Source organism: Rattus norvegicus, chromosome 19 (genome assembly GCF_021556685.1).
Source record: "Rattus norvegicus strain SHRSP/BbbUtx chromosome 19, alternate assembly SHRSP_T2T, whole genome shotgun sequence".
In the NCBI taxonomy this organism is placed as follows: Eukaryota; Metazoa; Chordata; class Mammalia; order Rodentia; family Muridae; genus Rattus; species Rattus norvegicus.
Genome location: NC_141552.1, coordinates 59,853,812 through 59,880,785, shown reverse-complemented (window position 1 = coordinate 59,880,785; position 26,974 = coordinate 59,853,812). Strand labels below are relative to the sequence as shown.

The following is a 26,974-nucleotide window of genomic DNA, read 5'->3' as shown; positions in this document are numbered from 1 at the left end:
AGGTTATAGGCAAGCAAGGGTCAAGCCTGAAACAGGAAGTCAAGACACAGCTCATGTTCTTAGTAAAGTTTTGCCATATATAATATATTTTTAATAAATAGATCCAGGTCACTAGCCAAGAGACTTTGGTTAATTTGTATCGAGTTGGAGATGCTGGTTCGAATGCATTGTCCAATATTTGCATTTGTTTTATGGAGGAGAGAATACTTGGGAGTCTTCAGTTTACTCCTCTTTCTGGCGTTGCTCTTCTGCTATTAATTCTTCACAGCCTTATTCTAAACAGTATGGAAGATTCTGTCAACCCCCCTCCTATCATTTTCCCCATGTTCAACCCCTTAGGCACAGTCACAGATCCTGGAACGACTCCCTTCCAGCTCCATATTATATAACTGACTGTGTATCCTACACTTCTGTAGAAACCGAAAATGATCTCAAAAGCTGCGAGGGGTGAGAAGGGATCTCAGTATAGTTTCAATTTGATTTCTCTGATGACTGGTGAGGTAGGGCATTTTCCATGTGTTTTCTGGCCATTTGCTTTTAGCCGTATGGGAAGTGTCTGTTCATCTCATTAGCCCATTTGTTGATTGGGTTGTTTGATCTCTTGCTTAATTTGAGCTCTGCCTATTCTACATTAGTCCTCTGTCAGATGGACTCTTTGCGAAGAGCTTCCTCCATTCTGTATGCTGCCTCTTCATTCAGTTAAAAAAAATTTTTTTTTTCTGGGCAGAAGATTTTCACTTGTCAATTGTTGTCATTATTGTTGGTGCTGTTATTTAGCAACTGGAGTCCTGCTCAGTCTTGGTTACAGTTCCTGCCCTTGCCTATATTCTGAAGTCTTTCTCTTACATTTCCCTCTAACGGTTTCAGAGTTTCAGGTGTTACACGAAGGTCTTTGATCCCACTGGAGCTGATTCTTTTTGTACAGGGTTAGTGAGATGCAGGGATTCAGTTTCATCCTTCCCTGTGTGGATTTTTAATTTCCCTGGCACCCTTTTGTTGAAGAGGCTGTCTTTTCTTCAATGTATATTTTTTTGTAGAAAAGAAATCAGTTGGTTGTTGGTTCATCCCTGGGTCTTCTATTCTGATCCATTAATCCAGGTGCCTTCTTTTGGGCCAAGCGCCATGCTGTGCCTCTTGTCTATGGTCCTACAGTAGAGCTTGAAATCAGGTATAGTAATACCTCTAGCATCATTCTTTCTTCTGCTCAGGATTATTTTTGGCTTCCCTACGAATTTAGAGACCTTTTATTTGTTTGTCTATCTCCAACAAAGAATTGAAATTCTAGTGGAAACAGCACTGAATATGTAGACTGCTCTTGGCAGCATAGACATATCTACCATGTTGGTTCTGTCCATACATAAGCGTGGGAAGCCTCTCTAGCGCCCTCTTCAGAAGTGTCTCAAAAACAAAGCAAAATACAACCCCCATAGAGAAACAACCAACCAACAACAAACAGAGCAGAAGGCTTATCACATGACCCAGCAGTACCACTCCTGGGTTTTTACTAAACTCCTCCAACTCAATACGTCATGGAGTCACTCACTTGTTACTATTCAGGGCAACACTCGTCATAAAGACCGTGATGTGGAACCAACCTATGTATCCAATGACAGAGAGATAGATGAGGAATGTGTAGTTTATGTACATATGGAAGTTTTCTTCCAGCCATAAGCAGAGACTTGAATTGCTTGCAAGAAGATGGGTTATTTCTGGAAATAATCATATTAAGCAAATTAATCTAGGTTTAGAAAGACAGATATCACAAATTTTCTCTTATTCCCAGTTCATTAATTTTATGAAGATATGCGGAAGCGTTTATGTGCATACTTTGTAAACATAGAAGGGACTGTGTCTAACACATAGCCTAGGCTGAACAAAAATGTCCTTGTGTAACACAGACCCACGGGCAGTACGTGCACACTGAAAATTAAAAGCAAAACTATATAAAAACCATTCCAGGACTTTTGTCCAGAATTCACAGTAGCTCCCGGTTTGTAGAAATGGTAAGATGACCCTCTCCCACCCCTGCATGCAGGCCTTATTTTCTCAAGGTTAAGACAAGGGCATCTCATCCCTGCCCCCTTCCTTGAAACGTCTTCCTGTTCTTGGGTGGCACTAGGTATGAGTATAGTTTTGACATCAGGTGTGTTCACAGGAGCACACGTCTCGCCTCACCCATTTTAACCAGTTCCTTTCCTCAGCTCTGTGCTTTCAAAGTGAGTGAATTTTACAGATTTAGATTAGAAAGCAAATATATGCTCACTATAATTAAAATAAAAACCTAGGGTTTGAGGAAATAGCTGAGTGTTGTGCCCTGCTCTGCTCTTGCAGTGTAAGTGTGAGGACATGAGTTTAGATGTCCAGAAACCTACATAAATTCTATACATCCATACGAGCCCGCTTGGAACTCCAGCCTGTGTTACTGGTATGTGTTTCTGTGTGGTGTGCGCACGTGAGTGCAGGTGCCTGTGGAGGCCAGAAGAGGGAGTTTGATCCCCTGGAGCAGGAGTTACAGGAGGTTGTGCTGAGAATTGACCTCTGGTCCTTGGCAAGAGTAGCATGCACCTAGGATCTCTCCAGTCCTAGTAGCAGACCTTTTAAGGGTGACCTCATATATTTACAAATAATATTTGATGACAATGCATATTCATTTTATTATTATGCAAAGTCTAACCAGTCGCTCTGGTAGTATTTGGGTATCGGCATTTTAAAATGGGATTGGTGTCTGAATTTTCCTTCTTTACGTGCATGGTGATTTAGTCAAGGTTAATGTCAGAGTCATGCTGATTTCTTGAAATTAATTAACCTTTTATTTTTCTCCCTGTTTTCAGGGGTGGTCAGTTAGACATCCCCAAAAGCCCGTGGTGAAAGAAAGACATTGGTTATGTTTTCTACATCTGGAATATCTTTTGAGATAATTGCCAATATTTTTCTTCACTTACAGATTTTGATATTTAATGTCAGCGAGAACGCCATATATGGTCTTCATTTTAATGAATATCTGAAGAGGCACGAAGAGTTTCTCCCCACATTGTTGAAGTATCTCTTCCATTTGTTTGCTCTTCCTAACCTGTATCACCACATTAATTATTTTTTTTTAACAGAATACATTCTTGTGCTCTGTTGTCGTATTTTACCCACCATGCACTTGCTGGCTTACCATTACCCATTTCTTCATCTCTTTAGTTGTTTGTACTTTTCATTGTGGAATATAATATGCAAATAAAACTGGTGGAGGCATCTAGTGTACTAATTCAATGAACCCACTAAGCACATAATTTAAGAACCCTTTTAGCCCTCTGCATGACCTATGGCAGCAGGGGTTCCTTCCTTGTTCCAAGAGATAATTATCCTTCTGAATTTAAGGTAATTCAGTAGTTTTACCCAAAATACTTAATGGATTCCTTAAAATGAAAGTTGCTTAGTATTTTTTTTTCAAGATTCTGAACTTCACAGGGTTGGAGTCAGACCATATGAATTCTGCATTTGTTTTCTGCTCTGTGTTCTGTTGTTGAGATTCACTCCTACTGATGTAGCTAATTTTTGAACCAGTAGATTCGTCGTGAGGCCATGCGAGTGCATATTTACATATGCAATCACGCAAAACTACTAAGATACATAATGTATAACATTAAAAAGAGTGGTTAGTTTTGTCAGTTTGTCACAAACCAGAACCACCTGAGTGTCTGTGAGAGATTGTCTAAATGCAATTGGCTACATATGGAGGTCTGCAGGGTGGTATCTTGATTATGTTAAATGAGGTGGGACGTCCCGCCCACTGTGAGTGGCACCATTCCCTAGGTAGAAGATCTGGAACTGTATAAGAGAAAAGGCAAGCAGAGCACCAGCATGCATGCATTAATCCATTGCTTTTTCTTCTTTTATTTCAATTAAATTATTTATTTATTCACTTTACATCCCAATATCAACCCTCCCTCTCCTCCCAGTCTCCCCTTCCATAGCTTCTCTGCCCATTTCCCCCCTCTTCTCCTCTGAGAAGGGAGGGTTGGGTATCACCCCACCCTGGCACATCAAGTCACTGCAGGACTAGGTGCATCCTCTCTCTCTGAGGCCGGTCCAGGTGGCCCCGTTAGAACAGGATTCACACGGAGGCAACAGATTCAAGTCCCTCTCCAGTTGTTGGGGGACCCACATAAAGACCAAGCTGCACCTCTACTACATATGTACAGGAGTCCTGGGTCCAGCCTATATATGCTCTATGGTTTGTGGTTCGGCCTCAGGGAGTCTCCAAGTCCATAGTTGGCTATGTTGGGCTTTCTATGAAGTTCCAATCCTCTTTGGGTCCTTCAATCCTTCCCTCAGCCTGAGCTCCACCTGGCTGTGGGTCTCCACATCTGTTCCCATCAGCTGCTGGGTGGAGCTCTGAGAAGACAGTTATGCTAGGCTCCTGTGTCAGGGGTTGGTTCTTGTGCATGGGGTGGGTCTCAATTTGGGCAGTCATTGGTTGTCCAGTCCCTCCATCTCTGCCCCATCTTTGTCCCTGCACTCCTTGTAGGCAGGACACATTTTGGGTCAGAGGTTATGTGGGTGGGTTGCTGACCTTAATCCCTCCACTGGGAGTCCTGCCTGGCTACAGGGGGTGGCCACTGTAGGTGTCTCAGCTAGAGTCACCCGCATAGACTCCTTGCGGTCTCCCTGCTCCCGGGTCTCTGGCATATCCTACAGCTGCTTCCCCATATTCTACCAATTTCCATTATCTCCTTGTTCCCCTGCACCTGATTCCCCAACCCAGTTCCCCTCCCCATCCCCTCTCCCAGCGAGTTCCCTCCCTTTGCCTACCTCCAATAAACATCTTATTTCTCCTTCTGAAAAGGACTCAACCATCCTCCCTTGGGCCCTCCTTGTTATTTGGCTTCTTTGGGTCCGTGGGTTGTAGCGTGGTCATCCTGTACTTTATGGCTAATATCTACTTATGATATCTACCATGCATGCCCTTTTGGGTCTTGGTTGCCTCCCTTGGGATGATATTTTCTAGTTCCATCCATTTGCCTGCAAGATTTTTGACCCCTTTGCTTTTAATGGCAATATACAGATGAACCATGTTTATTATTTTTTGAATCCATTTTTCAGTTGAGGTGCATCTGGGTTGTTTCCAGTTTCTGGTTATTGCAAATAAAGCTGTTTATGAATGTAGTTGAGCAAGTGTCCTTGTGGAGTGGTAGAGCATCTTTAGTATATGCCCGGGAGTGGTATAGTAGGGTCTTGAGGTAGAACTATTTACAGTTGTTTTGAGAAACTCCCAAGTCAATTTCCAGAGTGGTTGAACCAATTTGTACTCCCTCCAGCAGTGGAAGAGTGTCCCCCTTGCTCCAGATCCTCACCAGCATGCATTGTCCCTTGGGATTTTGATCTTGGCCATTCTGATGAGCGTAAGGTGGAATCTCAGAGTCATTTGATTTGCGTTTCCCTGATGACTAAAGATGCCGAACATTTCTTTAAGTGCTTCTCAGGCATCTAAGATTCCTGTGTTGACTTCTCTGTTTAGCTCTGTATTCCAATTTTAAACTGGGTTATTCGGGTCGTTGGTGTCTAACTTCTTGAGTTCTTTATATATTTTGGATATTAGTCCTCTGTCAGATGTAGGATTGATGAAGATGTTTTATCAATCTATAGACTGTCCTTTTGTCCTATTGACAATGTCCTTTGCCTTACAGAAGCTTTTCAGTGTCATGAGGTCCCATTTATTCATCGTTGATGTTAGTGCCCAAGCCACTGGCGTTCTGTTCAGGAAGTTGTCTCCTATACCAATGAGTTCAAGGCAATTCTATACTTTCTCTTTTATTAGATTTAGTGTCTCTGGTTTTACACTGAGATCTTTTTTTTTTCTTTTTTCTTTTTTTCGGAGCTGGGGACCGAACCCAGGGCCTTGCGCTTGCTAGGCAAGTGCTCTACCACTGAGCTAAATCCCCAACCCTACACTGAGATTTTTGATTCACTTGGACTTCAGTTTTGTGCAGCATGATCAATTTCAATCTAAGATCAGGGATACCAGGCACAATATAGGCAACACACAGCGAGCTCATAGCCAACATCAAATTAAGTGAAGAAAAGCAATTCTACTAGGATCAGGGGCAAGACAAGGTTGTCTACTCTCCCTCCCTCTTTAATATAGTACTTGATGTTCCTAGCTAGAGCAGTAAGACAGCTAAAGGAGATGAAGGAGGGTCCAAATTGGAAAGGAAGAAGTCGAAGTATTGCTAATCTAAAAATTCTACCAGAGAACTCCTACAGCTCATAAATACCTTCGGCAAAGTATACTTGGATACGTAATTAACTTAAAGAAATTAGTAGCACACCTTTATACAAACTGTAAATGGCGTGAGAACAAAGTTAGGAAGACATCACAATAGCCACCAATAATATAAAATATCTTGCTGTAACTCTAACCAAGCAAGTGAAAGGCCTAGATGACAAGAACTTCAAGTCTCTGAAGAAAGAAACTGAGGAAGATAGCATCCGATGGAAAGGTCTCCGGTGCTCATGGACTGGTAGTAGAAATGGCCATCTTACCAAAAGCAATGTGTAGAGCCAATGCAGTTCCCATCAAGGGTCCAACACAGTTCTTTACAGACAGAACAATTCTCAACTTCACATGGCAAAACAAAAAACCCAGGGTAGCTAAAGCAATCCTGCACGACAGAAGAACTCCTGGATGTAGCACCGTCCCTGAATTCAAGTATACTACAGAGCGATAGTAAGAAAAACTGCATGGTATTTGGTATAGAAACAGACAGGTTGATCAATGGAATCGGATCGAAGACCCAGAAATAAACACACACGCCTACACACACTTGATTTTTGATGAAGGAGCCCAAACCATACACTCTTCAACTAATGGTGCTGGCCTTACTGGAAGTCAGCATGTAGAAGAATCATGTAGATCCCTTATCTACCACCCTGTACAAAACTCAAGTCAAAAATGGGTCAAAGACCTCAACATAAAACCAGATACACTAAATCCAACAGAATAGAAAGTATGGGATAGACTTGGACTCATTGGTATGGGAGACACCTTCCTGCCTTTTGTTTTTGACAGCGGATGTTACGGGATTAGCTGCCTTGACCCTCCGCCTCCTTGGCTTTTCTCAGCACACTGAACTGTGAGCTGAATTAGCTCCTGTGCTACTAGAATAAAATAATACAAAAACCAAAATATAGAAATGTATGGAATCTATGTATTTCACTGTTAATTTTAGTATTTGGAATTATTTTGGTTCCTTGTTTTATTTTCCTGTCTTGCCGTGATAGATAGCAACATTTTTTTTGATTCTTTTTTTTTCCTCCACCTTTATTAACTTGGGTATTTCTTATTTACATTTCGATTGTTATTCCCTTTCCCAGTTTCCAGGCCAACATTCCCCTAACCACCCCCCTCCCCTTCTATGTGGGTGTTCCCCTCCCCATCCTCCCCCCACTGCCGCCCTCCCTCCAACAATCACGTTCACTGGGGGGGTTCAGTCTTGGCAGGACCAAGGGCTTCCCCTTCCACTGGTGCTCTTACTAGGCTATTCATTGCTACCTATGAGGTCAGAGTCCAGGGTCAGTCCATGTATAGTCTTTGGGTAGTGGCTTAGTCCCTGGAAGCTCTGGTTGGTTGGCATTGTTGTTCATATGGAGTCTCAAGCCCCTTCAAGCTCTTTCAGTCCTTTCTCTGATTCCTTCAATGGGGGGTCCCGTTCTCAGTCCAGTGGTTTGCAGATAGCAACTTTTTAATCTTATCTGTGGCTCTCTTCTGACATATTTATGCCAAAAATCTTCAGTTCCCGAGTCTTAGTGTCTATTCTTTTTACCAGATTGTGGCATATTTACTAAATCATTGCCAGAGAATTTGTTTTCTTTCCTCTTGATTTGTTCCCCATCATCATCTCGAGGTCAGTTTGAGTTGAATGTTTTAACTTAACCTGTTTTCACATTTGATGTTTAAAAATGAAAAGGAAAACACTCAGAGCCACGAGGTCCTGTCAGAGTATGGTTTTAGCTATAGAATTTTATTATATAATCCTAAAATATCACACATGTGTTTACCTGCATGTATGTGTATGTGCCACATGCATGTAGTGCCTGTGGATGCCAGAAGAGGGCAGCAGATCCTTTGGAACTGTGGGTGCTGAGAACCAAACCCTGGTGTTTGCAAGAGCATCGCCCACTGCTGATAGCAGCTGAGCCGTCTCTCCAGTCTCAATATAGTCTTCTAATTGACATTAAAAAGTAGAAGCTATTTTCAGTTTCTCCTTGTCCTGTTACTGAGTGATTATGTGGGAGGTTGGTTTTGAATTTTCATATAATCAAATTAACATTATTTTTGCTTCCCTTTTTGTTGTTTACGTTTCTTCAGGTTTTTAGACATGATTGATTTACGAGTAAGAAATTTAATTCCTTTCTGCAATGTGATTAAATCTCTTTTGACTTAATGCGAGATCAATATTTTATTGATACTTGGGCAAGACGGATATCCCCTCGAAAGCACTAAATTCTCTGGCAATTTTGTGTAAATTATGCACATTGATAACTGAGCTATTAGATAAAGCTTATTAATTGTATCAGGAAAATTGCTTAGATGTTTATTGGTTAGCCTATGATAAGACTTATTTATATTCCCAGGTTCATGTTAACACATAGAGAATATCACTATAAATACTGATATATTTGAAATTATTTATAATATTTTAGTTTATATTTTTGGTTAATCAAAAAACTTCAAATGATAGTTTTATATCAATCATGTCTTCGTGTGTTTTGCCTTGCTGTGAGTCAGGATGATTCTCTATCAGTTAAGGGGGATATTAAGATTTCTGTTCAAGGGCTGGAGAGAGGGCTGAAGAGCACTGACTGCTCTTCCAGAGGTCCTGAGTTCAATTCCCAGCAACCACATGGTGGCTCACAGCCATCTGTAATGGGATCTGATGCTCTCTTCTGGTGTGTCTGAAGACAGCTACAGTATACTATATATAATAAATAAATCTTTCAAAAAGGATTTCTGTTCTGATTGGAGTATACTTATTTTTCCTTATGCTTTTGCCAACTTTTATATTGTATATTATACTATAGTTTGTCCAATGTTCACACTATTGAATTTGAGTATGTGATGTTAGGCACATAAAACAAATTGAGTCTTGCTGTACCTAGAAAGATTGTCCCTTTGCCATTATAAAAAAGGGATTCTTCTTAACTGTAATAACAATTTTTGCTCCCCTTCTCTCATTTGGGACAGGATCTTACTATGCAGTCCTGACCTGGAACTCAGCATGTAGACTAGGATGGCCTTGAACTCACAAAAATACTTCTGTCTCTGCCTTCTGAGTAAAGGTGTATGCCACCATACTTGGCAAAATGTCTATTTTTTCTGATTAGTAAAGCCATATACTATTGTTTTAGTGCTTGATGGCATGTGTTTCCCTGCCATTTTACATCTATGTTTTCTGTATGTAGATGTTTTTGCTGCATTTTTATAAGTGGGTTATAATTAGATTTTTTTTTACATTCTTGAGAGCCTTTATATTTTGATTGGAATATTAGACCATTTATAGTTGATATGGTTGTGTGTATATTTGTATTGAAAACAACCATCATACTGCATACCTTTTCTTTTATTTCTTTACCATTTTTATTTCTTAACCATTAAAAATCACATTTTATTTATATAACATTAATAATATGTAAGCATTCTTGGCTCTTTACTCTCAAATCATGTGCTGGTTCAGTTGAGTTTCTTGGTTAGCCATGAATTGGAGCCTGATTAATATGAATTGATTGAGTGCCTTTGTCACTCAGAAACTTGTCACTAACGTTGTCGCCTATAAGGTTCTCCTGTCTCAGACCTGTTCCCTTTTGTAACTTTGCTTTCCACAATCTTTCCCATTTCTCCCAGTGTGTATGTTTTAGTGTATCAAACCTAGAGATTCCGTCCCAGGCTTCTGGGAATATTCCATAAGAAAGAATCACATTCCTTCTTTTTTGGCTTACTTTATATCATGCCATTTTCTCTCTACCTTAAATCTACCCTTGAATCCTCCTATTCTCTCTATTAATTTTTCTTTTTCTAAAAAGAAAACAGCAGAAAACAAGACTCATTCTTGCTGATGGTTTGCCTTCTTCCATTCAGCAGAGAGACCCCAGAACACGTCTGTCCCTACAGCATCTTACATTTCTTTGATTCCCTCTCCCTTTCCCTCTCTCACTCTCTCCCCCTCTCCCTCTTCCTCCCCTCCCCCTCCCTCCCTTCCCCTACCCTCCGCCTCCCCCTTCCCCCCTCTCTGTTTTTGGTGTAACCTTTGGTTATTTCTCCATCTCCACCCTTGCCCCTGAAGTTGTTTCCTGCATTATCTCTTGAATTATTTAGTGAGTTTCCCCTCATTTCTGTGATCTTAAATATCTTTAAGTCACATCCATCATCACAGTTCATTTACTTATTATTTGTATGAATGAACGTGTGTGACGGCATATGTATTGAGGTCAGAGGACCACTTCCCTGAATTGGTTCTCTCCGTTCACAATGTGGGTTCCGGGCATCGAATTCAGATTGTAAGGCTTGGAAACAAACACCCTTATCCGTTGAACCATCTCTCCAAGTTCCCAGTGCGTTCCTTTTAAAATCTTACACTTCACTTTTTAAGGTAGAGCTTCATCACATAGTCAGTCTGGAACTCAACTGTGTAGACTCAGTCAGCCTGAAACTCACGGAGGTGCCTGCCTCTGCCTCCCGAGAACTGGGATTAAAGGTGTGTACATCCAGGCCTGGCTCCCACATCATTTCATTCTTAAAGGGTGTTCTCCCATTGTATGGAGAGCTATCAGATGGCAAGTATTTCTTCCAGGGAGCTGACGGTACTATTCCCATGCCTTCTGAGCCCTGGCATCTGCTGGTGTTTGCTGGACCGAAAATTGGTGGGGTTGTTTCGTCAGCTTAGGGCTCCTCAGCCACTCTGCCTTCCTTCCTTTTCTTTTTGAGTAGTTTTTTTTTAAACATGTATTTTGAAACTCAACTCTGTATACTTTATTAATAATTACTTTTATTTTCTATTTTGTTCTTTTTTCTCTTTCATTCATCTTCCAGTTTCCAAATTCCTCAAATATCTGTGTCGGTCTTAAGATTATTCCTTTGTGAAGTTTCTTTCCGTCCATTTCTTTGTTAAAAATTTCCATGTTGTCATTTAGCTCCTTGCACACATAAAGCCCGTGTCTGGCATTTCCCTACACGGAGCCCCTGAGGGTCTTGAACTGTCTGTTATTTCTTCTGGCTTTTATTAACACTGTCTTTTCTCCTCAAGTGTCTTGTGCATCTTTAATTGAGTTCTTGGCATCTCGATTTATAAAAGAATTTTCGTAGACCTAAACGGAGGGCTGGAATAAGTTTATTATCTTTCTAGGTTGAGTTTTCATTTGCTTTTATAACCATCCCTTAAAAATAAAGGATTATCTCAAATCAGTGGAGATTTTTCTGGGCCTTTCTGATGAATCTAAGCAGGGGCCTTAGTGAGACTGGCTTCATTTCCATGTCTCCTTCAGTGCCCAGGGTAGACTCCCGTTTATGTCACCCTCTCAGCTGTCCCTTCTCCTCTACAACATAAACAATTCTGTATCCACCTCCTGGCTTTCTATTTCCCTCCAAATCTTTATTATATAAATACGATTGCTACAGTTGCGTGTGAATGCATGTGTACTGTGTGCATGTGCACATGGAGGCCCTAGGTTGATACTAGGAATCGTTCTTTAGTGATGTGCCTTCCACCTTATTCACTGAGGTAAGGCTCCTCAATCAAACCCAGAGCTTGCTGATGTGCTAGTCACACTAGCCAGCTTGTTCTGGAGAATTCCCGTCTCCACCCTCTCAGGCTAGAATCATCAGCTGGTGTGATGCCCAGCCCACTAGGCATTTACTTGGGTTCTGGGGATCTGAACTCCAGGCTTCAAGCTTATGTGGCAAGTACTCTAGTCACTGAGCCTTCTCCACAGCCTGCAACTGCCTGCCTTTTGATCCTCCCATTTCTGTTTCTTTATTTTACGTTGTCAGGACACAATCAGGTGTTAGCGTGGTTTGTCATGTATGACTTTTGCTCCGATTTCTGTTAACACTTGTAGACTTTCTAGTGTACTACAGATTTTCAGATAGTTTCTCTTATTTAAACAGATATTTAGATTATCTTTCACAGAACTACACTGAGAAGGGTTAGAGATCAGATCTAAATTTCACCCTCTGCCTTGGCTCATTGTGAGTTATTTTATGTCATGTGTGCCCCATTTCTGAATTTGTTATCCAGTTCACTTTGTAGTGGATGTGATGATTTTTCCTTTGCAAGGAAGAATATATGGGTAAAACAGTTTCTGGGCTCTCGAAAATCTGAAAATAGAAAACACAAGTTGCTTTTATAAAAATCCCATATCTGGTTGTGTTGATTGTGGTATGTGCCTGTTTCTTGGAAAAGCACAGTGTGTTGGGACTGGAGAGATGGCTTGGCTGTTTAGAGTGCTTTCTGCTCGTGCAGAGGACATGGGGTTTGGCTCCTAGTACCGACATGGACGTTTGCAAATCTGTAATCCCAGCTCCAGGGGATTTGCCTCTCATGACCCCTGCAGGCACTGTACACATGTGGTGCACATACATACATGCAGACACACACTCATGCATGCCAAAAATCTTCACAGAAGAGAAGAGAACATTTGGAGTAAAAGTTAGATGATAATATCATTAAAGCTTAGCAAATCCTTCTTCTTCTTCTTTTTTTTTTTTTTTTTTTTTTGGTTATTTTTTTTTCGGAGCTGGGGACCAAACTCAGGGCCTTGCGCTTCCTAGGCAAGCGCTCTACCACTGAGCTAAATCCCCAACCCCAGCAAATCCTTCTTATAAGATTTAATACATTTCCTTTAAGTCAGTGCACACACACACATATATGTATAAAATAAGCTGATACCTAGTCATTCGGCTTGCGAAGTCCTTCAAATATATATATATATATATATATCCCACTCAATTTCATGTCATAAATATCTATACATATCTACACACACACACACAATCACTGAGTCCAGTTTGTGCAGCCCATATATTGATGGGCATGGGGGTCATCTACTTGAGCTACACTCTTAGAGAAACCAGCTGTCAATAGCACATCAGCTAGTGTGTGATCTAATCCTCCTTTCCACGTTGAAATGTTTTTTGTAAATCTATTTATGCATTTTATGTATGAATGTCTTGTCTGCATGTACACCTGTGCGCCAGAAGAGGGCATAAGACCCCATTATATATGGTTAGTAGCCACCATGTGGTTGCTGGGAATTGAACTCAGGACCTCTTGAGCCATCTCTCCAGCTCTCCCCCATGGTGGGGTGTTGACTGGCTTAATCCCATGCAGGTCTTATGCAGCAACCAGAGCGGCTGCAGATTCGTGAGTGAAGTGGTCCCGCCATGTCCAGAAGACAGTACTTCAGTCTGGTCCTCTACATCGCCTGCACCTTTATAGTCTTTCTGCCCTTTTCCGCAATGGTCCCTGAGCATGCGGGCGCGTGCGTCTTGCGTGCGTCTTGCGTGCGTCTTGCGTGCGTCTTGCGTGTGTCTTGCGTGCGTCTTGCGTGCGTTTTGCGTCTTGCGTGCGTGTATCGTGCGTGCATGCGTTATGTGTGCATGCATTATGCGTGTATCATCCGTGCGTCCTGCGTGCATGCGTCGTTCGTGCGTTCGTGCGTGCGTGCGTGTGTGCGTGTGTGCGTGTGTGCGTGTGTGCGTGTGTGCGTGTGTGTGTGTGTGTGTGTGTGTGTGAGAGAGAGATACAGATGTTCCTTTTATGGCTTAGCTACCTACCACTGCACAGCCATTTACTCTCTGCACGTTACTAAGTCGAGGATGCCTGTGTTAACTAACCATCGTCTGCCACACAAAGAAACCTCTTTGATGAGACATGAGATCCTTCTAAAGATAGTTTTCTAGTCAGGTCTTTACAGTCACCCCATCAACTCATACTTGGCTTACTGCCCTTCAGAATGAGGCCCTCCCTGTACCTCATTCTCTCATTCACATAAAGAGTCACAGTTACCATTGATTAGCACATGACCGTGTGCTGGGTGTGTACCTCTAGTTCTACTTATGAAATGTGTAATCTTGGGGGCCGGAGAGATGGCTCAGCGGTTGAGAGCACTGACTGCTCTTCTGAGGTCCTGAGTTCAATTCCCAGCAATCACATGGTGACTCACAACCATCTGTAATGGGATCTGATGACCTCTTCTGGTGTGTCTAAGCCACAGTGTACTCATATACACTAAATTAATTAATTAATTAATAAATAAGTCTTGGGTTGTGGGATGCCCACAGGCTGGGTGTTTTTCATTGATGAGATAGTCTGTGTGTGTGTGTGTGTGTGTGTGTGTGTGTGTGAGCGCGTGCACGTGTGTGGTGCCTGACTGGTGAACACGCAGAATCATATTTCATGCTAGGTCATTTGGACTTCATTCATAAGTAACAGGGAGCCTCAGAGGATGTTAAAGTACTGGCTGGTGGCCAGAGCTATGCATGCTCGAGGTCTTACAATTGATGAAGTAGCATTCATACCAAAAGCTAGCATCTATGAATGCTTACTTTTGTGCCACTTCTGTTTTTTAAGATCTTTGCATGGATTATTTTCTTGAATACTTAAAGCCCCTTTTTATAGGTTTGAAAACAGAACACAAGGTGTTTAAAACCTAATGCAAAGGGCTGAAGATATGGCTTAGTGGGGAAGAGCATGGGCTGCTCTTCCAGAGGACTGAGGTTCAAGTCCCATTCCAGATGGCAGCTTACAATTGTCTGTAACTCCAGTTCCAGGGGCGTTGACTCCCTCTCTGGCCTCCATGGGCACCAGGCATGGTCACAAATGATACACAGATATACATGGAGGCAAAGATATATGTATATATGTATACATACATATATACATATATATGTATGTATACACACACAGACACACACTAACCTATATACACATACATATTATTTTACAAAAAAAGGAAAAAAAAAACCAAACTACAGAGATAGTTGGCAGAGGGAAGATATGAGTCCAAGCAGTCTAGCCTCATTCTGTGATGCTGTTTCTTAAGAAGAAAGTCTCACAAGATGGTGCCACATCTGTGTGTTGGTCTCTCCAAAGCATACACACCAGCATCCTACCGTGAAGGTGATGGTATTAGAGAGGGCTTTTGGAGGTGACATAAAGTAGAATCCTCAAACATGGAATCTTTTGTCCTTCTCAAGAAGCCTGGGTGAGCTTCTTGTTGTCTCTTCTGTCCCTTCAGAATGGCGCCATCTATGGACCAGCGAGCAGGCTCTCACTAGACGTGCAAGTACGCCAGTGTCTTGGTCCTGGACAATGTGAGGCAGAAACCCCCGTGGTCCATAATGCACACAGTCTGTCTTATTTTGTCCTACCCCATCAGAACTGACTGGGACACTCGGGTACCAGTTTGTTCAGTAAGAAGTACCTGAGGCCTTCACATCGGGAGTTGTGACAAATGGGCCATGTTCAAGGCCTGAGGGATGAGGGATGCAGAATGAGGTAGCTTATCAAGACAGCGGTAGTGTGTTCCCTCTGGGGCCCATGACTTCCACATCTATTTTGATCAGGTTTACAGTATGAGGCTTGAATTCCCTCCCATGGAGCAGGCCTTAGATCTAATCCAAAAGCTTTCCTAATCTTTAGAAAAGAGCTGAGGTTGTTTGGAACCCGTCTCATGGTGGGTGCTCTATGAGTACTGATTGCATGAATTCTCTGAAGCCAGTGAATATTTCCAGTAGGCAGATTCCCTGGCATCCTGTGACTGCATGGACACAGGCTGTTGGTGCTACGGAAGAACAATGACTGCTTCCACCTCCCATGCCTTGTCTAGCGTGACCATTGCTTTAAAGTGTTTGAGGCTGCCTTGGGCACAAAAGAAAAACTAATTATGCACCAAATTATTTTCCATTAGCCGCTCATGTTTTACGACCACCTGGCGGCCCTTCATTTAGCCAGTTCTGTTTTTCTGTTAACGAAGCTCGAGTCCAGGAGTTGGTATGCAGCGAGAACCCCATCCCAGAATAAACGGCTACAGGTATTCTCGGCACTGCATTAAACACCTGTTAAAAGTCATAAATAAAATTAAGCTCTCGTTCCCCGGTCGTGCAGCTGAATATAGTTAGTGTCTTCAAAGTAATGTGTGCTCAGAGAAGTCTTTGAGAGCGATGTGCAGGATGCAGCGGGCTGCTCTGTGGTGTGGTTTGACGACCGGGGAAACAGGAAAAGATTGATTCATCTATGTGTTTGCTGAGGACTGAGGTGTAAGTTCTACTGTCTAGGAAGTTGATCCTCCTGCTGTGTTTTCTGAGGGAGTTTGAGAGGCCTCTCTCCCTCCCTTCCTCTCTTCATCCCTCTCTCTCTCTCTCTCCCTCCCCCCTTCTCTCTCTCTCTCCCTCCCTCCCTCCCCCCTGTGTGTGTGTGTGTGTGTGTGTGTGTGTGTGTAAGAGAGGGGGGAGGGAGAGGGAAACAGAGAGACAGAGAGAGACAGAGAGACAGACAGGTGTTCATATTCTGGGGCCACATCAGAGAGCTTCCTAGCCCACTTCTCTCATGAGCTGTGCAAATTTTCCTTTTACTCTTTTGAGACAGAGTCTCATACTATGTAGCCCCAGCTGGCCTGGAACTCACTATATGTATTAGGCCGGTCTTGAACTCACAGAGATCTGGATAGTCTTTTTTTTTTTTTTAAAGCATATTAGCAGCCACCACCTGAATCAATAAGACATTTTCTTCATCCTTTTCTTCTTTCTCCACAACCCGTGCGTTCTCTAGCTGATGTTCTTTGTTCCACCATGCCCTCCCTAGCCCCTAGCAAACACCGTCTTCTTTCTGTCCTATGGATTTGCCTACTCTGGACATTCCTTAAGAATGCTTTCCTCATACGATAAACTATTGTCTGCAATTAGCTCTTGCTTTACTTTAAGATGTGTGTGTGTAGGTGTGTGCACGTGTGCATGTGCGTGTGTGTGTGTGTGTGTGTGTGTGTGCGCGTGCACGCGCGTGCGTTGGGATACATGCACATGAGTATAGGTGCCTACTGAATCCAGAAGCAGGGGATCGGATCCCTGAGACTGGGAGTTATAGGTGTGCTGGGAAAACTTCCTGGGTCCTTTGTAAAAGCAGTATGCACTCTTAACCCCTGAGCCATCTTGCCATTCCCACCAGCTGCTTCTTAACCACGTTTTCAAAGCAAGGTCACGATGTAGCATGCGTCAGCTCATCCGTTCTCGTGTTGACCGCTGTTGCCCCTTATGGATAGACTGCATTTGGCCGATCATCAGCTAACAGAAATTTGGATTATTCTCACTTTTTGGCTTCTATGAGTAGTGCTGCCACTGACCCACATGCGCAGACTTCCCGCTCCTCTCGATACGTACCTTGAGATGGTGGACATATACAGTAAACTCTGTGTTCCACTCTCTGAAGAACCCCCGGACTGTTCCCACCTGGTGGCAATGACTTCATAATTGAGGTTGAAGTGTTTTGATTATGGGCCCACTGACTTTTTTACCGTAGTGATTTTGGATCCTGCCAGGCTCGTGGAAGACATTCAGCCTCTGCCTTACACCTCAGCGTTGCATGGTCTTTGTGGAGTTGTATCTGCAGCCTTTGTTTGTCATTTTCCCCATTACGCGTTAGCTTCCAAGGCTTCTGCCTCCCAGAGATCGGTTAAATAGTTGGTGTGAGATCCAGGCTAGCTAAAGCTGGGGGAATGTTGACTGCAGGCTGGGGCATGAATAAGCTTATTCAGGTGACATCTGGTCTACCTCGTGAGGCACTTCTGTACCTCAGTCATGTGAAAAGGCTTGAGGGCCACCTTACAGGAATCTGTAAAAATGATGCACAAGACAGAGCTATGTAGCCGCCCCCTCCCTGGGCCCCCAGTCCTGTCACCTGTCCTTCTCAGCATGGATCTGGACATTTTTGTGCTGCTCCTCTTTTCAGTTGTTTGCTGTGCACGTGCATGTGCGTGCGTGCATGCGTGTGTGCGTGTGTGTCCCCATATGGAGGTCAGAGAACGACTTTTGAGGCTGACCCTCTCCTTCCCCCATGTGAGTTCCATGGAACAAACTTGGGTCACCGGTCTGGGTGGTCACCGGTCTGGGTGACAAGTGAGTCATCTTGCTGGTCTCTAATACACATATCATCTTGAAAGGCCGATCTTTGTTCTGTACAGTCAGTCCGTGGGACTGAGCTTCTGGTTTTATTGTACAGTAGGGGGACTGTAGCTAACAAGACTGTTTTTATTGGCCTTTCTGGTATTTATAACACTCATTCCTTTTATGTCTCCAGTGCTTTCCCTAGGCACTCTACGTTAACTTGATAAAACATCTAGGCTCTCCCAGTTGAATCAAAACCCTCTAGGGAGGGCATTTTATCTGTCCTCGACATCATATCTTTGGAAACAGCATCTGGTGTTGGCCGGTCAGGTGGCTGGGGTCCTTGTGTTCTACTAAGATAGGAATCATGGGCTGGTGACAAATAGCTTTTTCAGTGCTGACAGCCCTGGGCTCTTGAGTGCCTACAGCCTGGGGCCTTTACTGAGAGACCCAGAGGCTCCCAGCTCTGGGACTCAAGAGTCAAGGGTTTACTGCTTCATGTGTTAGAAGGCAGAGCCTTGAATCTTTTAACCACCAGGACCTCTCTGGCACTTGGCAGTTATTAGAATCCTCAGCTTCCTGGAACAGTGGGTGGTGGGAGCCAACAGCAGCAGGCAGAAGCAGGCAGTGCCTTCTAGTGTATAGGCCTTAGAAGCTGGGGCCCTCAACCTCATAGCAGCAAGTGCCCTAAATCTTGAATCTAGAGTATATTTCATCTGGGTAACTAACCAAGTTCCTCTTCCCCATCTCTTCCTTCTGTGTTGATGTCATCATCATGTTTCTTGATTCTACAAAATCAAAAAAGACTGATTAATTTTTATTTTATATATATGGGTGTTTTACCTGCATTCGTGCATGTGTACCTGTGTATACCTCAGACTCATAGAGGCCAAAAGAGCATGTTGAGTCCCCTGCAACTGGAGTTATGGATGGCTGTGAGGCACCATGCAGGTGCTGGGAATCGAACTTGGGTCCCATAGAAGAGCAATCAATGCTCTTAATGACCGAGCCATCTCTCTAGCCCCCTTTTCATTGATTTTGATGGCCTCGTGTACTGTTCATCGCTCTGTGACTAAGTATTAGTTTGGATTCAGTCACATCCATATTCTTTCTGGTCTTTGCTCTTTCTTGCACATTGAACTTCTGGTATGAGAGAATTTTCCTTCTTCCCAAATTCATTCTCTCTAGTTCTGTCAGTGACCCTTGTATGCCACAGCCAGCCTCTCTCTCTGGATGCTTCGGCTGGTGATGCTACCTGGGTCACTTAGAAGCCAGCCAGGATGGGAGTGTTTATAACACAGAAGTCAGCAGATACTTTTAAACATCAAGGCCTTTTCTCTTCAGTTAAACACTCACCTGCATCGTCCTGGCCAGTGCCGTGTCCTTGGACTCTGCATCCCAAAATATATTTACTTTTAGCCTATTTCAGAATATTTCCACGCAGGCTCCTTAGAGTCCTTTGCTTTCTTTCAGGACTTCTGCTGTTTTTACTGGGATCCTGGGCTCTTCCCTCATGACTGCTCCACTCTCCCTCCTAAGACAATGCAGCCTCCCGTGCCCCCTTCATCTGGCTACTTTTGAGAATCTGGTTCTATGTAATCTGCTTGAGAACTTTGTGACTTCATAGTCTCTTTATTTTTAGAATTACTTACTAATTATCACTTTATGTAATGCTTCTTCCGTTTTTTTTTCTTTTCTTCCTTTCTTCCGCTTCTGGGACTCCATACAAAACATATAATATTTTTTGAAATCATGTTTCCTGTACCTGTGGTGTTCTGGCTTTACATTTCTGCCTTTTGATTTCCACTCTTTCTGGATATTACCTCTAACCCAGTGTCTCGACTTTCCCAATGCTGTGACCCTCTAATACAGTTCCTCATGTTGTGGTGACCCCAAACATAACATTATTTTTGTTGCTACATCAAAACTGTAATTTTGCTACTGTGATGAATCATAATGCAAATATTTGTGTTTTCTGAAGATCGAGTCTCGACTCACCGGTTGAGAACCAGTGCTTTAAACCCTCTACCCCTTTTGGGTAGGATTTTTAAAAAAAGGTTATATTTTATTTATATGTGTGTATCTGTATATGTGGGAGTTCAGTGCCTGAGGAGGACAGAAGAGGGCATCATGGTCCTTGGAGCTGGAGTTACAGTTGTTTGTGAGCCCTGCGATATATGTGCTGGGATCTGAACTCTGGTCCACGTGATCAAAAATCAAGCGTGCTCAACTACTGACTGCAAGGAAGAAAAGGGGCAAGTTATGCCTTCCTGAGTCAGGACTTGGAAACCTAGGTAGATATCAGACCCCGGTGACTCATAGGGGTTAGACTAAGAGAAGGAATTTTGAGAGGGAAAAGTAACACCTCATTAAAGGAATAATTAATGACACCTCCCATCTCTATCATAGTTTAAGATAGAGCCACCTTCTGGAGGGGTTGTCCTTTGGCCTGGTCTCCATGACAATTGCTAGATTTTGTTTGCTTGCTATTTAAAAATCATATTTTAAGAACTGATTGCTAGAGTTTTGACAGAGTCTCGAGTTTACTTGTTTATTTTCCTTTTGGCAGTGTGGAGACTGAGCCTGGGGCTTCACATGTGCTGGAAAGTTCGTGCTACCGAACTGTGCTCTCAGCTCCCAGCTCACCACATTCACTGTATATTCTTTCCAGTTATTTTGTGCTTGAGATGAAGCACATCCTCCTTCGATGAAGGCGATGTTATTGATCATGGTATGCTTTCCGAACTTGGGTGTTACGTACTGTGATCCGTTTTAACTGAACTGAGCAGTATTTATGCAGGGGTATTTGTTTGCCTCTGAGCCCAGCTTTGGCTGAGCCCTAAGAGGTCTGGTAAATATGTTGGAGCTGTTAATATTTTGAGTGGAGCTTATAATCTGGGTTGTCTTTCTTGGCCAAGAGACCCTTATTGGGGCACCTTGAGATTGAACATATCTTTAGTATAATGGTTAGTCTTCATTGTGAATTTAACTGTATTTAGTTTTTTTCCTACCTTTTGTTGTATGGTATGGTGTGTGTGTGTGTGTGTGTGTGTGTGTGTGTGTGTGTGTGTGTAGGATGTATGTATGGCATATGTGCATGTGCATATGTGGGAGTGGGCATGCACCTGTGAACTTGCTTGTGAAGACCAGAGTGGGGGGGCATTGGATGTCCTCTGTCACTCTCTGCCTTATACTCTTGAGATAGTGTCTCTCACCAAATCTGGAGTGCGAGGCTGGTGGCCAGCAAGCCCCACTAATCCTCTTTGCCTAACCCCTGGCAGCACAGGAGTTGCAGCCGTGTGACGCTATCCAGGCATGCGATGCCATCCGTTTACCAAGGATGCTCTGATCTGCTGTTACCCACTGAGCCAGCTTTTCAGCTCATTTGACTGGACTAAGAGTTACCCAGGAGATGCATCTCTGGGTGTACCTGTGAGGGTGTTTCCAGACAAAGGAAAACTCAGCCTGAACATGGGCATCACCATCCTGTGGGCTGGTGGCCCAGACTTTGTAAAAAGGGCACAAGGAGAAAAAAAAGTGGTAAGCACCGATGCCCCCTCTCTCTTCTTCCTGATCCATGCAGATCTGAATAAGCCACTGGGATGGTTTGCATATGCTTGGCCCAGGCAGTGGTACTATTTGGAGGTGTGGCCTTGTTGGAGTGGGTGTGGCCTTGGAGTAGGTGTGTCGCTGTGGGTGTGGCTTTAATACCCTTGTCATAGCTGCCTAGAAGCCAGTATTCTGCTAGCAGCCTTCAGATGAAGATGTAGAACTCTCAGATCTCCTGCACCATGCCTGCCTAGATACTGCCATGTTCCCACCTTGATGATAATGGACTGAACCTCTGAACCTGTAAGCCAGCCCCAATTAAATGTTGTCCTTATAAGAGTTGCCTTGGTCATGGTGTCTGCTCACAGCAGTAAAACCCTAACTAAGATGGCCACTCACTGCCTTTCCTTGCTTCCATGGTGGAGTCCAGTCCCTCCCACCATGAGCCAAAACTAATCCTTCTTTAGGGAGGTTGCTTTGGTCACAGCAATGAGAAATATAGTGGATAAACTGGTTATTTTAAAAATATCTTTATACGTAGAGAAAATAGCTGGGTTGAGGTTCTAGGGTTTGGCCTTTATTATTTCTTTTGAAGGAATTGTCTTAACATTCCAATGCCATTTTAAAAAACATTTTTTTTTATATTTTTATTTTTCGTGGAAATACTTTTCTTCCTCCAATGCCATTTCAAAACCTGTGTTTTGTGTTCATTATTGTGCAAAGCTGACTATTACAGATCAAATGCCAACCCTTTCCTGCATTTCTAATTTATATTTAAAAATCATCACGTGTCCTACCTAAAATACCACTAGGCATTCCGTAGAGTTTCTAAATTTTTTTTTTCACAGTTCATAAAGTAGGACTACTAGAGAAGAATTGAAAATGAAAGAAGAAGTAAGAAACACAGAACCACCAGTCGTTATTTTCTACTCTGGTCGTTGTGGCTGAGTTTCTCCTCTGGTGTTGTCTGTGTTATGGAGGCACAGTGAGGACACATGCTGCTCATAGGGATTTACATCTGTTTTACATCTTAAGTGTCAGCGCTGGACTTAGACTGACTGTATTTGTCCATTTTAAATGTTCTTTTTTTTATTGGATTTTTTTAATTTACATTTCAAATGTTATCCCCTTTCCCCCACCCAATCACCCACCCTTCCCACCTCCCCGCCCTGACATTCCCCTACACTGGGGGATCCAGCCTTGGCAGGACCAAGGGCTTCTCCTCCCATTGGTGCCCAACAAGACCATCCTCTGCCTCATATGCAACTGGAGCCATGGGTCTGTCCCTGTCTACTCTTTAGATGGTGGTTTAGTCCCTGGGAGCTCTGGTTGGTTGGTACTGTTGTTCTTATGGGGTTGTAAACCCCTTTGGCTCCTTCAGTCCTCTCTCTAACTCCCCCAACAGAGACCCCGTTCTCAGTTCAGTGGTTGGCTGCGAGCGTCCATCTGTGTATTTGTAAATGTTCTTTATGACAAACTTTGTACTGCACAAAGAGAGAACATACAATTAGCCTCTTGTATGACATCCCCATCTTTGATGGATGTGTTTGTAAGAAGGTGAGCTATCTTGGAACCCTTTTCTTGATCTCTTAGCTAGATACCCTAAGCATAGAGTTAAAAGTTAGGGGCATCAGGGCCATTTCAAGGTCAAAGATCAAAAATTGATATGGAGTTGGCAGTCTAGCTCAGTGGTGAAGTGCTTTCCTAGCATGCTCATAGCCCTGAGATTCATGTTCAAGGCCCAACACTGCAAAGGAAAAAGAAACTGGGGATGGAGATGGGGACAGGTAGGAGTGCAGAGAATAAACGTAATGAGTCCGTTTCCCTAATGTTACATTCTCCCTGTACTTGGTTTGTATAAACCAAGTTACACAGACTCCAGCTTGGCGTATCTCCGTAAATGTTAAATGGTAGAGCCTCTGGTGCTATATCTGACTGGCTTCCCTTTGTACCTGATCAGCAGGCTGGCGTCTCCAGCTAGCGTGAAGGGCAGTTAAACTTGACTTTTCCATGTGCCACAGGCTGCATGCTGTGCTGAGGGCTGGGGTCCTAGGGCTCCCTGGGCCCTGCTTTCAAAGGATTCCTGCTGAAGTAGAGATCAATGAACACAGTGTATGGGTCTGGGCATGTGGCGTAAAGAATCAGGAGAGGTTTGTGCTTTCCCTGTCTGATCAAAGTCTCCAGGTGTAAAATAGGGCTTCTCCATCCGCAGGAGTAGGGAAGGTTCCAGTAACAGGGTAGCGAGGAGGGTTGGAGACACCTGAGTGTGCTCAGGAGATGTGCCCTGGTCTTCAAGTCTGAGAGGTGAAGGCTCCTGATTCTATATTCAGGAAGAGTCTTTGGCAATGGTGCTTGTACTAAGTCCTTCCTGCAGTGTGCACTTCTCTGGCCTCAGATATTAGGAGGGAAGGACACAGTCCTGGTGCTAGAAGGAATGTTCTAGAAGACAAATGACCAAACAACGTGGCCAATGGCTGCAAGCATCCAGCGAACGTTTTCGTATCATCAAGCAGATTTTAAAATCCTTCCCCTTCCCCTCGAAACTAGGGTGTTGTTCAGATGCCGAGAGAGTTAAGTCCATACCCCAGGACGTAAAATTGAGTTGTCAAGCCTAGGTCTGAACTCAGATCCCTCTATAACAGCGAATGCCACTTTAACGAGGGGTTTTGGGGGTGGGGGTGGGGCTGGAATGCACATAAGGAGGATTGTGGACCTTCCCCCAATTATCTTAAATCCAGCCTGTTTGCTGTTTGGTCGCTTTCCTTTTGGGGCACTGAGAGATTCTCCGGTGCTTGTGGTGGCTTGAATAAGAGCGGCCCCCGTAGACTCCTAGTTGAATGCTTAGGGAGTGGCATTGGGACAGTCATTGTGATCCAGTTGGAGGATGTGTCTCACTGGAGATGGCTTTGAGGTTTCGAATGCCCAGGTGGCCCTATCTCTTTCCCTACCGCATATGGATTCAGATGTAGAGCTCTCAGCTCATTCTCCAGCACCATGTCTGCTGGTGTCCTGCCACGCCGCCTACCATGACAATAACGGACTAAACCTCTGAATCTGTGAGCTTCGGAGCCTCAGAAATGCTCTCCTTTATAAGGGGTTTCGTGGTCGTGGTGTCTTTGTAACTAGGACAATGCTATATGAAAATGGAAGGTGTGGTAATGAATACTGCCCTGCAATGATGTGATTCTTTCCTGGTGTGACTGGAGGCTCCTACCCGGGCTGCCTGGCCACGTATTGTTCTGTCACGGTTACTTAGCCTCCTTCTTTACGTTCTTGGGGCTCCTCTCAACCATCTTTGGAACTCAGAACACTTGGGACATTCCAGAATTCTTGAGAGGATAGGGGGAAAACTGCCTAGAAACCATGTTTATAGTCTTAACTGCGGAAGAAACCAAGAGTCACCACCGGCCCTGGTGCCACATGGAGAGAGATCACGGCGCAAGAGATTGTTTTCACCCCACAAGGCTGATCTCTACTGAGCCCACATGGCCTGGGACTATTGAAAAGTCACTTCTCCCCAGAGCAGTAGGGTTGGATAATTTGGTGACTATTTTTACGCTCTTGGTTCCTAATTCCACTCAAGATGGTACAATGGTGTGATGCCTACTCTTGATTGCCAACTTCATCACATCTGGAATTAACTGAAACCCAAAGGACTGGGTACACCTGTGAGGGTTTTTATAATTGGGGAAGGAAGCTGGCTCTGTCCTTGCCTGCTTCCTCTCACTCTTGCTTGCAAGCCTTTAGGCGAATGCTGAAGACCAGCTGAAACACCTACCCTTTTGGACTGAACATCTACTGGGTTCTTGGACCTTTGGTTGGTAAGCATTTATGGTTGGACTAACTGGACTACAGTTTGTAAGCCATACTAATCAATCAACCTACCAGTCTATCAATCAATCTATCAGTCTATCATCTATCTATTATCTATCTACCTACCTCTATCTATCTATCTATCTATCTATCTATCTATCTATCTATCTATCTATCATCTATCTATCTATCATCTATCTATCATCTATCTATCTATCATCTATCTATCTATCATCTATCTATCTATCATCTATCTATCTATCTATCTATCTATCTATCTATCTATCTATCTATCTATCTATCTATCTATCTACCTATCTATCTATCTATCCCTGCCTTCCTACCTACCATCTATCTATTCATTCTATAGGTTCTGTTCCTCTAGAGAACCTGACTGATACAAATGGGTTTCAGGCTTCATTGTTTGCAGGTGACAGTAAGACTCAGTATCTGTTTTTGCTCCATGGGTGCAGTGGGCACTGTGTGTGTGCAGCTTTGGGGGAGTTGTTTCACCCTGGAGTTAAGGGCTGGGCAGCCTCTTCCCACTCTGAATCAGGAAGAAGCAGGATGCAGTCACAAAGGCAAGGCTATTCCCATGCTACCCTGTCAACCTGACCGTGGGGAAGACAGCCTGCCAGAACTTGTGGAACCAAACAGTCATTTGCTGTGCTGGCCCACAGAGGCAATATACCCGAGAATGGTGTGCTCCTATTTTAGTCAGGTTCGACCTGGTTTTACCCTCTGAGGTTAGAATTTGGAAGTAGGAGTTTTAAAGGAAGAGATCATGGTAGTAAGTGTGGTCAGGGACTCAGAAGGTGATAGGGGAAGAGTCTCCAACAACCGCAGACCCCAGCCGAGGAGAGGGGAAAGGACCAGAAAAGAGGAAGAAACTCAGGTTCTGTCTCACGCCCGTGCTTGCCCTGTGTGTGAGCAGGCACTGTTCATATTTAGGTGAGGTTTTGTTGTCGATTTTTTTTTAGCTTTTTGTTTGTTTGTTTGCTTCCTTTTAAAATAACCTGATCAAGAAAATTTCTCACAGGCGCTCCTGCCAGCTTCTCTCTTAGTTGATTACAGTTAGTAAGCATACTTTTGAAGTGGGTTTAGTAATTCCTAACTCCCAGGGGTTTGAAAACATAAAATGAGTGAATAGGTGAGTCCGGGGTACACTCACACGGACGGTTCAGCTTTCTCTTGGGGATTCAGCAGAAGCAGTGTGGGTAGTGGAATCTCACTGCCGTGGAAACTGCTAACTGCTATTCTCTAACCTCTACCAGGCACCGAGCCTGTGCTCGTCAGCACGGCGTCTTCTGGTCACCAGGGTGTGGCCTTCACCTGTCAGTTGGCTTCACTCTTAATCCGATTTTTAAAAGTTAAATAAGGCTGACAGGAGCCGGATGTAGATCGCTCCTGAGAGACACAGCCAGAATACAGCAAACACAGAGGCGAATGCCAGCAGCAAACCACTGAACTGAG

At 43.6% G+C, this 26,974-nt stretch overlaps 1 protein-coding gene across 2 annotated transcripts in view; it reads left to right on the top strand.

Annotated features, from left to right (window-relative positions):
* Window positions 1–26,974, top strand: part of Cdyl2 (chromodomain Y-like 2) — a 191,422-nt gene that overhangs the window by 25,157 nt on the left and 139,291 nt on the right. The window contains exon 1 of one of the 2 annotated variants that reach the window (XM_087594255.1): window positions 25,022–25,509. The gene's annotated coding sequence lies outside the window, so the exon portion shown is untranslated. 2 annotated transcript variants of the gene reach the window in all.